General features: G+C 42.5%; 1 long non-coding RNA gene across 4 annotated transcripts in view; it reads right to left on the bottom strand.

Moving 5' to 3' along the window:
• Positions 1 to 16199, bottom strand: part of LOC102555022 (uncharacterized) — a 235354-nt gene that overhangs the window by 12514 nt on the left and 206641 nt on the right. Inside the window, exons 1-2 of one of the 4 annotated variants that reach the window (XR_015642472.1) lie at positions 2427 to 5010; positions 885 to 962 (exon numbers count right to left, since the gene is read on the bottom strand). The exons of the other annotated variants lie outside the window; for them this stretch is intronic. This is a non-coding gene — a long non-coding RNA (uncharacterized LOC102555022). Of the gene's footprint in view, positions 1 to 884; positions 963 to 2426; positions 5011 to 16199 lie in introns of those variants that run through there. 4 annotated transcript variants of the gene reach the window in all.

Below are 16199 nucleotides of genomic sequence, written 5' to 3' on the forward strand. Positions count from 1 at the left end.
TTTAGTACTGCGTTCAACTTCAAAATAAAAATAACTATTGGGGAAAGAGAAAAGTCGTCCTTTCCCAAGTACCACACGGAGGGGCGGGAGAGGGGATTTTGAGAATATCAAAGAGCTGCAGCTCCTTTGGAAAAGGAAACACTGCCCTATAGGGACAGGCCCTGGCCAAAGGAAGAGGCATTGCTAAAAATCTGTGCAAAACACCAATTGGAAAGTCTATAAACCCAGGGGAAATATGGCTGCTCATGGACTGAGTTTTGAGATATATATATATATATATATATATATATATATATATATATATATATATTCTGCTGTTTGAGCCTATATAAATGTCTTTCTCTGTGGTTTCTTGGTGCTCTGGGGCTACTTTCCATAGCATCTATGAAGAGATGCGAGGATGTCAAATTAACATTCTTCTTTTTATAAATTAAGGACACTGTTCCACTGTATGTGGCTTTTGTTATTTGTAAAACAAATATGCCCTTTCCCTTATCCTCCATCTCCCGCACATGTACCTTGTCTTTCTGGCTCCTTTTAAACTTTAATCCATTCGATTTCAACTTGAGGTGTGTTAATTACAGTATTTCCTTCCTGTTTTTCTTTCTTGAATTTCACTTGTCTTCCTAGACCAGTAGTTTATAATTTTCACCAAGTCTGCAAAGTTCAACTGTTATTTCTTCAAATGTTTCTCCCGCTACACTCCCCTCTAGGATTCAGTAAAGTGACTTAGAAACAAGTCCAACCTTCCAGCTGTGCTTTGGGGCTTAGATAGATGAGACATTTGACTCACAGCTAATTATTCGCTGCCCCTGAAGCAAAACCATCCTCAAATCAAACTGATACCCAGTGAATTGTAGTCTTACCCACCAATCTTCAAATACCTGCTGTTCCCCAGTGCACTTCCTGGGAGCAGCTTTGTCTTCTCCTGCACTCCGCCTCTTAAGGGAAGTCCCTAGCATCTGGGATAAAACATTTAAAAAAAACAACTACATAAAATGGAGCTCATTTTCCCTAAGACACAGTTGATGCTTTCTTCAGAGAGACAGCTAAAGTCATATTTAGCCCTAGAAAAACAGATTCTATCTTCTGATATAAGAAGTATCAAATCATTTGCTTATAGGTTTTTAAAGCCCCACATGTTAGGGCTGGAGAAATGGCTCAGCCATTAGGAACTCTTACAGCTCTTCCAGAGGACTGGAGTTCAATTCCCAGCACCCACCTCAGAAGACTGTCACTCCAGCTCCAGGAGACCCAGCGCCCCCTTCTGGCCTCTTTGGGTGCCTGCCTCCATGTGGCAAAAATTCACACAGACATATTCATAAATATAAATAACATTTTCCTAATCTTAAAATAAAATAAAACTAACTTTCATCGATATTTGCTTTTTCCTGCTTATTTTGATTTCTACAGACTTTTTTTCTACCCGATGTTTATTGATTGAATACTCATTTTTAAATGGTGGCACTAAAATCCTCCCAATGTCTGAGAGGGCTTCCTTATGCCAAACTTTACCACCACGGCCTGTCATGTCCTTTAAATGGACAAATCTCCAAGTATTTTTAGATATATATTAAGACTGTTGTATTCTTATTTCTGTGTGTTGGGGGAGGCATTCTCCTTTTTGAATGATTCAAACAACATCCTGGTACATGAAGGAACACAGCTAGTTCAAAATATTGGCAAATATTATCTAAACTTTCTACTTTAATTTTTCTCTCCAGTACTTCAAACTTAATGGAGGTAAAGATTCTGTATGGAATTCATGACCTCTGGATCAAGCTTACACACACACACACACACACACACACACACACACACGCACACACGCACACACACACACACACAGATGCATACACTTTGCCAGCCTCATTCTTTTCTCTTTTTTTAAGATTCATAATTTATTGAATATATATATGCTGTAGCTGTCTTCAGACACACCAGAAGAGGGCATCAGATCCCATTACAGATGGTTGTGAGCCACCATGTGGTTGCTGGGAATTGAACTCAGGACCTCTGGAAGAGCAGTCGGTGCTCTTAACCGCTGAGCCATCTCTCCAGCCCACTCATTCTTTTCTTAATAATGAATATTTGGTGCATCCTTTCCATTTATTTTGTCTACACAAAAGGCAAAGTGAAATAAATATGAGTTTCATTACTGATTAGGATCCTGCTCTAGAAGAATACATTTCCCCTAACGTCCGCAGGGCATTCAGTTATAATTAGTTACCAATGACAAGCGATATTCAGGGCTGAAGCTAAAACCTTGTCCAGTATCCTGCAGTCAGGTCGTAGAAGAGCTGACTGGTTCCTTACAAACGTCTACATGGCTTGGTCTATGTGGGAGCTGTTTCCATAGGTACAAGCGTATTTGGCATACGTCTAAGTGTACAGAGAAAGTGAAATAAAACACAGCATGCACTCACCATCCAGCTTGGACAGTTCTTAGCCAGGAATTGCTTATGGTCCATTTCTTCCTACCAAATTACTCTGAAACAAACTCCTGAAAAATACCACTTCATAAGTGACAAACTCTTACGTTGAAAAGTCAGATAACAGTTTAGATTAATTAAGCTTTAAAAAAGAATGTCACTTCAAATTTTGAATAAAATATTTAATTTTGAAATGAGTTGTCAATTTAAAAAAACAATAAATTATCAATTTGTGTTTTTAAAATGTTCCCACTGAGCTGACCATGCTTCAGACACTATTTTATCTCCCTGCAGGAAAATATCCCATCCCTCAAGACCTGGTAGAGCTCAGAAACCTCAGCTCCAACCTTACAAAGCATCAAGCTTGTGACTTCTATCTGCTTAAGCTCTACCTTTCAAGGTTTGGTTTAGGTTTTTTGTTTCAACTTTTGCTTTTGGGGCTCAGCCTTCTATCGACAAACATAGACTTGCCTAGGCTCTGTGTCTCCCCTCAGGCCATTTCAGACAGCATCTCTGTATCTACAAGATTAAAGTCAGAATTCAATCAACATTTCCTTGCAGAGTTATGAAGACAGCAAAGAAATCTCAATGAAGGAAGAAACACGGGTGCCCTGTTTCAGGGCTCCATTCCCCAAAGCAGCAACTCTCCTGTCTGTCATTAGGGTGTACTTTTCTCCACAGAAAAATACTGACCACCTAACTATTCTTCACCCATGACATCATGCAAATGACCTAGGATTCTGCATTCACACTGGGGCAGCCTCTGCATAAGGTTGAATCAAGGTGTCCCATGGTTCCCACTGGCCTCATCGCCGTGAAAAGGTTGTTGAGGGACACTCAAGCCCTAAGCAGAGGGATACCTTCTTACTGCTTTTAGTGCTATCAGTGTGGGAAACACAGATTAACAAGGTAAGACTGTTCCTCTCAGTTGCCTCCTGTTGTTACTAAAGGAGGGTACATTTGATGGATGTATGAGGCCATTCTTCACAGTGTTGTCTACAGAAAGAGAAAAAATCCAGATGCCAGACAACCTCCTGCTTCAGGAGGGTTTAATCCTCACATTGCGGCAGGGTTAAACTTTGAAAGACAGCCGGTCAGGTGTCAGGTACAGCTCAGGAGGAGAAAAAGAACTTAAGAGCAAGCCTTTCCTAGCTCCTGAGAAGGCCTTGCCGTGTGACCCCAAACAGTACCCCAGCCTCCAGAGGGAAGTAGAAGCCCTGGGTCCTGCACACCAACCCTCTGTTAAGACAGACTCTTCCGTGTGCTCCTAAATGTGGTCTCTGGGACTTTGATTCTTATAAGCACAAGAGCGAAAGAGCTTTGAAGAACAAAGTGTCTTGGCCTGAGAATAATTTCTTGCTTGTTCACTTAGAGACAGTTTATTATGAGTCTGTTTAGTGTCATGGTCAAGGGAGGGAAGGCATAAAACATTGATCCAAGAAGCCATCTTGCTCTGAGGAGTGATGAAGTACATTTTTGTGTGCTGAGGCATTCTTCTGGTTTAGATTGCCATGCAGGAGGGGCCTGAGTAGGCAGGTACAGGGACAGGCCGGTTCACTGGAAGATTATTAGTAAAGCCAGAGGCTTATCTGGCCTTGGGTCTCTGGGGAAGATGCAAAAGGGAGAACTAATCCACTTGAGGAAGAAGAAAGAATGGCGCCTTACTCCTAATCTGATGCGCCACTCGTGTGGTGGGTGGGAAAGCTCTTTCAGGTCCTTTTGGCCTAGGCAGTAAATTATTCTTGTTTCTGTTCTGTGGTGGTCAGGGAGCCATGAGTCATGCCGTGACTCACAGCATCATCCTCGATGCAGATTTGGGGGTGCTCACTGGGTTCGTGGGTTCACACTGATAAGGAAAGTCAGCCTTTGTTGTGATGGGTCTTTTTCCATGCTAAGCATCTCTGTGTTTTTCTCAGCTGCCTCGGCTATCCTGATCTTGTCATAAGACTCAGAGTCCAGGATATGATGTTTTCGGGGGTTTTAGAGTGAACACCCACGTCAGACCCTCTTGTGTATTTCTGAAACCAATCTAAGTCTCACCATTTGTACTGGCTAGCTCTATGTCAGCTTGACAGTTTCTTGACTGATGTTGGCAGGCCAGACTTACAGGGGGAGAGGAGAGGGAGAAGAGGACATGCTGCCAACCTGGACGAGTGGGCCTGAGTACTCTAAGAAAGCAGGCTGAGCAAGCAGTGAAGGAAAAGGAAGTGAGCAGCACCCCTCCGTGGCCTCCAGGTCCTTGCCCTGCTTGAGGTCCTGCCCTGACTTCTCTGGATGATGCACTATAAACTAAAAGATAAAATAAACCCTTTCCTCTCAAAGTTGCATTTGTTAATGCTGTTTTATCACAACAATAGAAACTCTAACCAAGACATTTCTTAGTAAAAGGTAATGCGCTGATGCTTTGGGGGAAAGTATATTACAGCCTGATCTGCTATGACAAGGGGTACGTCTCTCAACTTCCCAGGACTCAGTTTCCCCATCCACTGTACATCCCCAATTCTACAGTAACACTCCATCAGATTTCAAACACAGTGATGTACGTCCAAGCAACTATCTCTCCTCTCCTCTTCTGTCTCTCTCCCTCCCTCCCTCCCTCCCTCCCTCCCTCCCTCCCACTTGATGACTTCTCTAAGCAGGCAACTCAGTTTGAAAGCTATGATTCAAGATACATTCAAGGCAGGTGTCAAAGTAAGGCCCAGCAGCACCTGAAATTAAAAGAACATAAAGAGATTCTAAGGAAATGTCTCATATATAAGATGGTGTTTTAGTTACGGTTCTATTGCTGTGAGGAGACACCATGACCAAGACAATCTACAAAAGAAAGCGCTCAGCTGGGGCTTGCTTGTGGTTTCAGAGGTGAGTCCATGACCATCAGGACAGGGAGTGTGGTGGTATGCAGGCAGGCATGGTGCTGGGAGTGGTTGAAATTTTACTTCTGATCTACAAACAGGAGACAGAGAGAGTGAGCCTGGGCTTGGCATGAGCTTTTGTGTAGTAGGTTGGCCTAATGCTGCTTGTATTCTAATGCTAATTTGGATCCCCCAAAACTGTTTGCACAAGAAAGTCCCCACATAGCTTCTAGGAACCTGCCCCCACATTAATTCTGATTGGTAAATAAAGATGCCCACAGCCAGTAGCTGGTGAGAAGAGACATGGGCAGAGTTGGGGTTTTCTGGGCTAGAAACTATAGGAAGGAGAGAGAGGGGGAGCCTCCATGGAAGAGGAATGGGCAAGAGAGAGAGGAGAGCTGCCATGGAAAGGGGTCAAGAGAACACGGCCCAGAGGGCTGCTCATCTGGGCCAAGAGCAGCCCAGATGGAACGCAGAAGTTAGTAAGTAGTGACTCAGAGCTATCGGTAGGAGGTGGATCCTAACAGCATGGAGGGTAGGCAGTTGCCCAGCTCTTGTGCTACTTAAGGCATATTAAAATATAAAGGCTGTGTGTGTTTGATCTGGGAACATACATGATCTAAGGTGGGAAGGAACCCCGTGCAAAGATTTATTAATTATTATTCTACCATTCTTTTGAAACCTACAAGTCCACCCCCAATGATATACTTCTTCCAACAAGGCCACATTTCCTAATATTTCCAAAAACTGGTTCCACCAACAAAGGACAAAAGCATCAAAATACATAAACTTACAGAACCATTTTCATTCAAACTATCACAGGAGGGTAGATGATAGGGGTCTAATTTCTGACATAGCCCATCCAGCACAGACTACTGAAATGATTCTGTATCAGACCTGGATGGAGAATGTGGTACCTTGGAGGAGTTTTTATTATACATATAATTTCTAGAGACAAGTTCTCATTATGTAGCCCAAGCTGGCCTCATAATCTTGATGATCTTCCTCTTCAGCCTTTTGTGTGCTGGGATTACAGGCATGTGCTTAGTTACTGGACATTTCACCTTGAGAGCAGAGTGAACACATTCATGATTGTTTGGGATAAGTTTACTATGGGCTTCCAGGGATGTGATCAGTTTGGAGTAACATGAATGTGAATACTGGATAGAAAGTAGTGGACCATCATAGAAATCTTTAAATCCTGTGACTCTTCAACAAGTGAACCCATCGGTAAGAATAGAGAACCAGTGAACCACCGTGAGGCTGGGGGGAGCCAAGGTCTTGTCCAGCTTGATGGAAACTGGAAGCACTAAATGACTTTCTCCATGTCCCATCCGTGAGGGGTAAGTGCATGGTCGTATGCTCTTGCCAAGGAGTTTAACGCTGAAAAGCTGTGAGTAAACCTCTGGTTCATCCCACTGATGAGGATAGTGGCACACGGGTCCGGTGACAGTGGCAGTATCCTGTGTGAGGAGAGGGTAGCAATAGCTACCTGGATTTGTACATTCTCACATTCTCTAAACTTAAGAAATAACTTGATCTTTTGTCTTCCTGTCATGGCTGACAACGGCTGGCATTTTCCCAACAAAATTCCTTTCCACTTAATTAGGAAAGTTGGTTACTGCTGTAGACAGAGCAGTATCCACACCAGTATAGAAGCCAGCAACGAGGTTCCTAAAGCTCTAAAAATAGAGCTACCACATGATCCAGCTGTGTCACTCCTGTATATTTATGGAAAGAAACGAAGTCAGCCCTTAACAGCCATGCCTGTTCACCCACACTTAATACAGCACATACCTCAGCCATGTTATAGATCAGCCTAGTGCCCATCAGTAAATGACTGGAAAAAGAAAAGAGGTATACACACTCAGTGACCCAAGGAAGAATGAGAGCACACAGTTTACAGGAAAACAGAAACCCCGAGAGATGCCTTTTCTCTGCTATGTGAAATTGTGAAATCCAGGGGTGGGGGTGAAAACAGAAGAGCGGTTGTTCCAGATGGGGAGGGGGAGGAGTTAGATGGTAATGGAGAATAAATTTGAGCAAAGTATGTTATTTGCATGAATGGAAAGCCACAATGAAAACTGTTTGTGCCAGCTGGGTTTTATAGCAACCTGGCACAGACTAGAGTCACTGGAGAGGAGGGACCCTCAACTGAGAAACTGCCTCTATAACATCCGGCTAGAGGCAAGCCTGTTGGGATTTCTTCAGTAGAGATTGATGGGGGAGGACTCAGCCCAATGTGGGTAGGGCTGTTCCTGGGCTGCTGGACCTAGGTTCTATAAGAAAGCAGGTTGAGCAAGCCTAATGGAGCAAGCCGGGAAGCAGCACCCCTCCATGGCCACTGCATTGAGTTCCTGCCTAACTCTTTTTTAATGATGAACCGTTTTACAGAAGCATGAATGAAATAAACTCTTCCCTCCCCAAGTTGCTTTGGGTCATGATGTTCATCACAGCAATGATAACTCTAAGCTAATATGCCTTATTTTGTGTAATCAACTATTATCTACCAGTATCAATTTATCTGTCTTCCTTTTCAATCAAATCAGATTTCCAAAGAGTCAACTGTGTACGTACTTCCAAAGCAAAGTCCTCACACCACCTCTTGTTCAGCTAACGGTGCTCAAGTGATACAGACCTGATTAGGTTATAATCAGAAGTCTACTAATATTGTAATAGATTCATCTTGCACATCTCTTCATATTCTTCCAGAATCACTTGTCCCCAGACCTTCAGCTGCTGGCCCTATGTTTCTCTGGAGAATTCCATGTCTGTTGCAGGAGTTTTTGGCTGTCCCACTTTAAGTCTGGGAGGACTGTGATTCCAGCAAATCTTTGGATCTGTGGATGAAACACACATGCAAATGCACACGCACACACACACACACACACACACACACACACACACATACCAGTTAATTTTAAAATGCCATGGCTAATGCAATGACTGGGCACTCCTAAACCTTCCTCAAAACCAATCAGAAAAGTGGCCAGTGACCACTCACATGTCTGGGTGACTTTATCTTTAGCAGATTCCATGTCTCCTTTCCAAGTCCTCCTGATTCTCCCTCGTTCTATCCATACAACTCTCAGTGTTCTGCCCTGTGCCCAGCTATTGGCCGTTGGCATCTTTATTGGTAGATCAAAAACCAATGAGGGACAAGGACCTTTAGCATCTGCACGCTCAGATTCAAAGCATTAGAACCAGTCCCCAGCACATGTCCCGGGAAGTTCTACAGTCTGGTTCTAGCATTTAGAATCTCTGGTTCCCCCTATCATTCTCAAACTCAGAAGGACATTTTGATACCAGGAAACAGTTTCTCTGTAGCTGTTAACATTAGCTAATGCAGCCCAGAAGCAGAAGGGGAAAACTTTCAGGAGAGGGGCTGAGATGGATAAAAACCAGAAGGTAATTCTCTTTATTTTGTTCCTCTGCCCCTTTTAAAGGGTCTCACTATGTAGACCAGGCTGGCCTAGAACTCAGTAAATTGGCCTGCCTCTGCCACCTTCCAAGCCTTGAGATTAAAGGTCAATGCCACCACACCCAGATGTCATTAATTGCTCTTTTATTGACTTGTTCTTAGGCCTGGTTTTTCCATGTAACTCATTGACAATACCTCACGGGGCCCAAAGGACAGAACTGCTCAAGCAATGGTTGTTTTCTTGGAACGGTGCAGCGTAGCAGCAACTACTAAGAATGATAGTGTTTTATGTGCTACTCCTCTCCTCACTCTTGCTAGCCAAGGATAGAACCTTTCAATAAAGCATTGGTACATAAGCTGTCAAAAATCTCTACTTTCCAGGGATACCCTGTTGAAATGATCTCCCATACAGTCTTGTCTTTTCTTCCTCTGACAATGAAGACAAGAGACTGGTACAGCCATTTCTTCCTTTTCTCCACTGTAATGAGAGACGTGACACCTGGAGGCCTTTTCTGACCATCAGTGGAAACATGGAGGACAGGTGACTGCCCTGGCCATCAGTGCACTGGAAGTGCTCAGCCACAACACTCCTGCATGCAACAAAAATCAATTCAATTTTCTCTTTAAAAAGAATTTTAAATTTAAAAACTTATGGAGTTGTTTCCTTCTGACATGTTAATTCACACAGTTTGCATTGCACCCCACTGCTCTCTCATCCTGTTCTCCACTTCCACATCACAGGTGTGATCACTCTCCCTTAGAGCCTCGTTTTTTGTCCCTCTTCTCATGGCTCCTCTCCTGATTTCCTGGCCTCTAATACACACTCAAGTTCATATAAATACCAGAATAAAAATTAGGGTTTATGATTCTTTGGGAGAAGAGGCGCTGTGTCTCTCTGTGCCTGAGTTACTTCGCTCAATGCATTTGCCAATTCCACCCTTTTTCTTCTAATTTTATCTGATTTTGCACAACTGAATAGAACTTTGTTGTGTTTAGATAGAATGTTCTCATCATCTGCTCACAAGTTGATGGACGGCTAGGCTGACTCCATTTCACAGATATTATGATAGAGCATCCATCAGCGTGGACACATAGGTATCGCTGTGGACACGCAGGTACCATTGTGGTATGTGCCCTTAAGTGGTGTAGTTGCCTGAAAAGTAGTTCTTATTTTTAAAGAAACATCTATACTGAGTTTCAAGGAAACTGCACCCGTGTACACTCAATGCCAACCATAGCTAAGGGCTCTCTGTTCCCCACATTCGCACCTGAATCAGTTGTCATTGGTTTTCTAGATATCTACCATTCTGGCTGGAGTGGGATAGAACCTCAAAGCCATCTTAATATCCATTTCTCTGATGGTAAAGGATGTTGAATGCTGTTTAAAGTATTTATTGCCATCTGTATTTCTTCTTTTGAGAACTTTGTTCAGATACATAGCCCACTTTCATTGGCTATTGTTTTCTTGCTATTTAGCATTTTTAATTTTTGCATATTCTAGATATTAATCTTCTGGCAAAACTTTCATCCCACTCTGATGGCTGTGTTCTTGTTCAAGTAACTATTTCTTCTAATGTACAAGCACTTTTTAATATCAAGATACCTACTCATTGATTGTTGGTCTCGCTTCCTAAGTAATAGAGTGTTGAACAGTGGTTTGAACTTTTTTTTTTTCTCTCACTAGAGTAATGTCTACACACTTTACATATGCAGTAGAAACAAAAACACTTTAAATGGACAGATGCTTGTTTGGGGAATGGAGTGTTATAGTAGAAGCTAATGCTTCTGTAAAGTCAATTTGATGAAGTCTTCAAGGGCTCTTTTCTGCACCATGAACAAAAGAGTTTTACCTCTACTAAAAGATATGACAGAGAGATAGGCCACCGGGGACATGTCTTAGCCTTGGTCTCTCTCTCTCTCTCTCTCTCTCTCTCTCTCTCTCTCTCTCTCTCTCTCTCTGTTTTCTGGTTGTCATGGTTTGAGCAGCTTTCCTGACACTCTCTTGCCTTCATGATTCCCCATCTCATCCCCTCCAGACTAAAATAAGAGTCAGAACCAACCACAGACTGACATCATGAACTAAAATAAACATTCTCTTCTTTTAATAAAAGAGCCAGATTTGCAGAAAATAAAAAGTTCTGCAATCACCCCTCAGCAATCTAGAGAACCAGAAAGGCCAATGGTATGATTCAGTCTTAGTTCAAAGATCTGAGAACTAGAGAGAGCTCCTAGATTATGATGTAATTCCTGCTTCAAGTCCAAAGGTCCAAGGACTAAGAGTACTCATGTCTGAGGAATGCAGACATAAATGTTACAGCTCAAATAGAAGTAACATTGTTATTCCTTCACTGTTTCTTATCCTCAGCAGGTTTACTGATGTGTTCCTAGGTTGGTGGGCATCCTGACTGATGTGTTCCTAGGTTGGTGGGCATCCTGACTGATGTGTGCCTGGATTGGTGTGCATCCTAGTACTATCTTCTTCAACCTTTCCACTCATTCAAATATTAATCCCTTCCAACACCATTCTCAAGAATGCACTGAAGCCTAGTGCAGTGAAGACAGGATCAGACACTGTTGAGGAGACTGACCCAGATATCCAGCAAATAGAATGGATGTGACTACATGCTTTAAAACGTAACTGGTGACGCTAGAAGATCAGGTGCCAGATACAGAGCTTTCAAAACACAAGATCTAGAACTAGAATTTTAAAAAATGTAATGAAATAATAAAGTGTAAGGAAAGGAAACCATGGGGACACTGCCCTGCAGGAATGCCCCAGCTGCTGCACTACTGAACTCACAGATCTGTGGCTACTGCATGAGATAGTTGCAAGACTGAGCCAGTCAACACCTTGTCATAGAAAGGTATGGGATTATGTGATCCCACTCCTCCCTGAGGATTTATACTTGGATTATAGCTGATAAGGGAGGGAGAACTATTCTCTTCAGTCCTGTAAACAAATCACCACCCACACTCCTATAAGCAGCCTTAAGGAAAGCCCTAGAATCACTGAAGACAAAAGAATAGAAGGGGCTATTTAGGGAGAAGGATTGGGAGTGGGAGGGAGACAAGAGAAGAAAACAAGGCATGAATGTTATCAAAATGCACTGTGCACATGTTTGAAAATGTCATAATGACACCTTTATGATTGATATATGCTAACAAACATACTAAAAAAATGAAAGGAGGGAGAGGTTGGAAAACGGGGGATGGACAATGAAGCAATAAAGCTGAAATGCTCAAGCTCAGCTGCATCACTTAGCATAAGAAATATGTCTGAACATTTTCTCAGTCATATTCTGAGGAACCAAAGTCTAGCCTCATTGCATATCGATACAGTATATTGTATGGTATATTGCATAGATACAGCATATTGTGCGGTACATTGCATATAGAAACAGTATATTGTATGGTATACTGCATAGATACAGCATATTGTGCGGTACATTGCATATAGAAACAGTATGTTGTATGGTATACTGCATAGATACAGCATATTGTGTGGTACATTGCATATAGAAACAGTATGTTGTATGGTATACTGCATAGATACAGTATATTGTATGGTATATTGCATAGATACAGCATATTGTACAGTACATTGCATAGTGATACAGTATACTCTGTGGTACATTTGCATAGAGATGATATGAACACATTTATTCTCAGTGTTTGATTTCCATATCGAGAAACCAAAACTGTGGACTCCCCATAAGTCCCTGTTTCCCCCACAGGGTAGATGGACTAGAACTAATGCAATAACCAGGGCAAAATGATCAAAGGCAGAGCTTGATCAAACACTGAGAATAAAGGTGTTCATGTCAGTGACATACAAGTAGGATAAATAAGAAAAATACTTTTCATGATACACGAACAAATATGTTCCAGGGCTTGAGGAACAACTTAACAGTTAAGAGCATTTACTGCTCTTTCAGAGAACCGGAGTTTGGTTGACCCACATCCAGTGACTCACAGACCCATATAATTCCAGTTCTAGGGGGTCTAATACACTCTAATGTACATGTAGTGCACATAAACTCATGCGGGCACACATACACATTTAAAAATCATAAAAATGTATGACTTCCCTGGTACAACTTTTCAGAATTGCCTATGTTCACTATACTGGAGGTTGTTAGAAAAACCATATTGTCTTCAATCCAATCTCTCCTGTGCTAGGGTCCACTGAGGCTGGAGGTACAGTGTAAGCTGTCATGTGGGTGCTGGGAACTGAACTAGGTCCTCTGGAAGAAGACCTGGTCAAGGCCAATGCTCTTATGTATCAGCATAAGTATCATATGTAACAGCATATGATACCACATTATATGTAATATCATCTTTAATTTCATATGAAACAAGACTTTTATGATCCAAAGCCTGGAGGTTTTATAAAGGAAATTCCACACCAGTGGAACATAATGAGAATTAGGAAAGCAATGTGGGGTCTCCAGCAGCCCAGGCCTGGCATCATGTTGTCTTACACAGCTTCATTTTCCAGTGGAGCCACTCAGTTGCTCAGTGTTCCAGCTTTGTATGCTGTCTTAGTTAGGGCTACTGTTGCTAGGAACAAACACCATGACCAAATTAACTCGGGAATTTGAGTTACACTTCCAAATTATAGTCCAACTCTACATCAGGGCAGGAACTCATGCAAGGCAGGAACCAGGCGGCAGGAGCTGATGCAGAGACCATGGAGGGGTGCTGCTTACTAGCTTGCTCCCCATGGCTTGCTCAGCCTGCTTTTTAATAGAATCTAGAACCACCAACCCGGGGATGGCACTACCCACCATAGGCTGAGCACTTCCCTACTGATCACTGATTGAGAAAATGCTTTACAGTTTGACATCACAGACACCTTCTCTCAACTGAGGCTATTTCTTCTCTCATGACTGTAACTTGTGTCAAGGTGACACAAAACCAGCCAGCACAACTGACCCCTAGTCCACTTGACATATGAACACATCACTATGAACCCAAATCCTTTCTTCCTCATTCATTCCCGAGGTTTCACATTAAAAACATGAGTAACTATAAAAGTCCCGCAGTCTTTACAAATTCAAGCACGCTCAACTTTCAATCTCTTTAAAATATCCACTCTGTCTAAATGCCAAAAATCTCTTTGAAACATTCAAGGTCTTTCTGCTTCGGGTTCTATAAAAGTCAAAATTAAATACCTTCTTCAAGAGGGAAGAACCAGGGCATGAACTGAGCCAAGCAAAACTGAAGGCTAACAGTATAAGCAATTCAGTGTCCAGTCGAGGAGCCACACATGAGCTTCTGGACTCCCCCAAAGGGAGGTCACGTCTCCAGCTCTGTCCCATGCAGCACACACAACTTACCTTCTAGGCTCTAGGCCATTTCACTGCTGCTGCTGTTCTTGGTGGTCATCCCATGGAACTGGTATCTTCAAAACTATGGGGTCTTCTGCTACATGTTACTATGTGGTAACTGGGCTGCATTTCCACCAGTAGCCTCTATTAGGCTCTCTTCATGGTGTCAAGCTTCTACTTCTCTGCCATGACACCTTCAGTCCTAGGGCTTCAACTGCCACTGGGTCTATACCTTAACCAATGGCCTATCCTGACCTCTCACAGAGCAAAACCTCAGCTGTTCTCCATGACCCAATCATGGCTTTATAATCAGTACCATTTAGGTGACTTTTATACTTCCCCACATTTGGCTGACAGCACAGGGTACAACCTTGGCTACCTCTAGAATACAACTTCTCTGTGCTCTCAGAAAACACTTCCCAGAAGAGATCACCTCAGTGATATCGATCTCTACTTTATTACTGCAAATTTCTTAGGTCCAGCTAGCCAGCATCAATTGTCCCAGTAATGTAAAAGTTTCAGTTTAGTAGTTCTGGTATCTTGTTAATCACAACTAACATTGTTCAGTCCCAGTAAACCAAAACCACAGATTAAATCAAAATAGCAATGACCTCAATCACATCTTTAATATTTCCTCTGAAATTTCGAAAGCCAGGTCTCCATCTTCTGCACGGCTCTTTCAACATTCTTAGCTCCAAAGCACTGACAGAACAGCTCACTGACCTCTTAACACTCAATGGTTTTTCTAGCAAAAGTTCCAAAGTCTCTCCACAATCTTCCCCAAAACATCGTCAGGTCTGTCACAGAAATATCACACTCCTGGCACCAACTCCCTTGGTTAGGGTTACTATTGCTATGATGAAATACCTATGCCCAAATCAACTTGGGGAGAAAAACATTCATTTGCTTATACTTCTATATCCTAGTCCAAGACTGAAGTAAGTCAGGACAGGACTCAAAAAGGGAAGGAACATGGAGGCAGGAGCTGATACAGATGCCAAAGGAATACTGCTCACTGGTCTGCTCTTCATGGCTTGTACAGTAGTCTGAATGAAAATGGCCCCTATAGACTCTTAGACAATGGCATTACTAGAGGTGTGACCTTGTTAAAGTAGGTGTGGCCTTGATGGAGGAAGTGTGCCACTGCACAGTGGGCTTTGAGGTTTCAGAAGCTCAAGCCAGGTCCAGTGGCTTCTTGATGATTTGAATGGGTTTGGCCTCCATAGATTCATGTTTCAGTGCTTGACTATAAGGAGTGGCACTATTAGGAGGTGTGGCCTTGTTGGAGGAAGTGTGTCATTATGTAGGTAGGCTTTAAGGTCTCCTATGCTCAAGCTCTGCCCAATGTGGAATCAGATCTTCATCCTGGCTGCCGGCAGAAGACTGCATGTGGATCAGGATGTAGAACTCTTGGTTTCTCTGCACCATGTCTGCCTGTACACTGCCATGCTTCCCACCATGATGATAATGGACTGAACTTCAGTAACTGTCAGCCAGCCCCAATTAAATTTTTTCCTGTTTAAGAGTTGCCTTGGTCATGTTATTCCTTCACAACAATGACCTTAACTAAGACAAAGACCCAAGAAGATTTCCACACCTGCCTCTATTCTCTGCTGATTTCATTGTGAGCAAATTAGAAGTGATCAGTTAATGAATCACTAAGCAAGGAAATGTCCTACAGGCTTTACCTATAGCATGATGAGATTTTCTTAATTGATGTTCCCTTCCCTCAGATGACACTAGCCTGGCAAGTTGACATAGTCACCCAGCACAGACATCCATAATCGAGTTGCTCATGATGAACTGTGCTACAATGTCAGAAAACAGTTTTTCAACAGCTGTGTATTATGGCTGAAACATTTTGAGGTGATTCCTAGTAACTGGTGTTAAATTGATAACCTAAGCTGCCTGGCTGACCTATAGATTGGTCAGAGTCATGATAATGTGGCCAACTTATGCCTGCCATTACAATAGCAATAGTAGTTTGGATCTAATTTGATGCATCAGCTTAACCTTTAGGAACTATAGTAATGCATTTCAAGTAGGAAACTAAGCCATTTTGAAGCTCCAAACCCTATGCTTAGAGATAATTTTGTTTTCCTGTCTTTTTCTACACAAACACACACACACACACACACACACACACACACACACACACACACAC

This window comes from Rattus norvegicus, chromosome 18, assembly GCF_021556685.1.
Source record: "Rattus norvegicus strain SHRSP/BbbUtx chromosome 18, alternate assembly SHRSP_T2T, whole genome shotgun sequence".
Classification (NCBI taxonomy): Eukaryota; Metazoa; Chordata; class Mammalia; order Rodentia; family Muridae; genus Rattus; species Rattus norvegicus.